Genomic DNA, 409 nt, shown 5'->3' with positions numbered 1-409 from the left:
GCCGCGGCGTCTGCGTCTGCGGGTGCCTGTGGCGGAGCCGGTGGCCCCGGCCACGCACGGGGGAGCCCTGGGGCCCTGCCCCCACCCACAGCCGGGGGGCTCCCAGCTGGCAGGGAGCACGGGGGGGGGGAATCACTGGCTCCCAGGGACCCAGCACAGCACAGACTGGGCACCACAGGGACCTGGGGCAGCCAGGGCAGCCCAGCTTGGGGGAGGGGCCCAGAGCCAGGCCCTCTCCCTCCCTGCTCCCCCCAAGCCAGCAAGACTCCCCCATAGCCTCAGCAACCGGTCCCAGCCTGCAGGAGCCCCTCTCCCTTCTTTGACCCTTTCCCAGGCAAAAGGGGTCAGCTGGTCACACTGAGCTACTGTGAATGGGCTGCGCTGCGATAGCCTCCCTCAGTGAGTCACA

The sequence above is a fragment of the Pelodiscus sinensis genome, chromosome 5, assembly GCF_052426305.1.
Source record: "Pelodiscus sinensis isolate ZL-2025 chromosome 5, ASM5242630v1, whole genome shotgun sequence".
NCBI lineage: Eukaryota > Metazoa > Chordata > Testudines > Trionychidae > Pelodiscus > Pelodiscus sinensis.
This window is presented reverse-complemented; position numbering follows the sequence as displayed.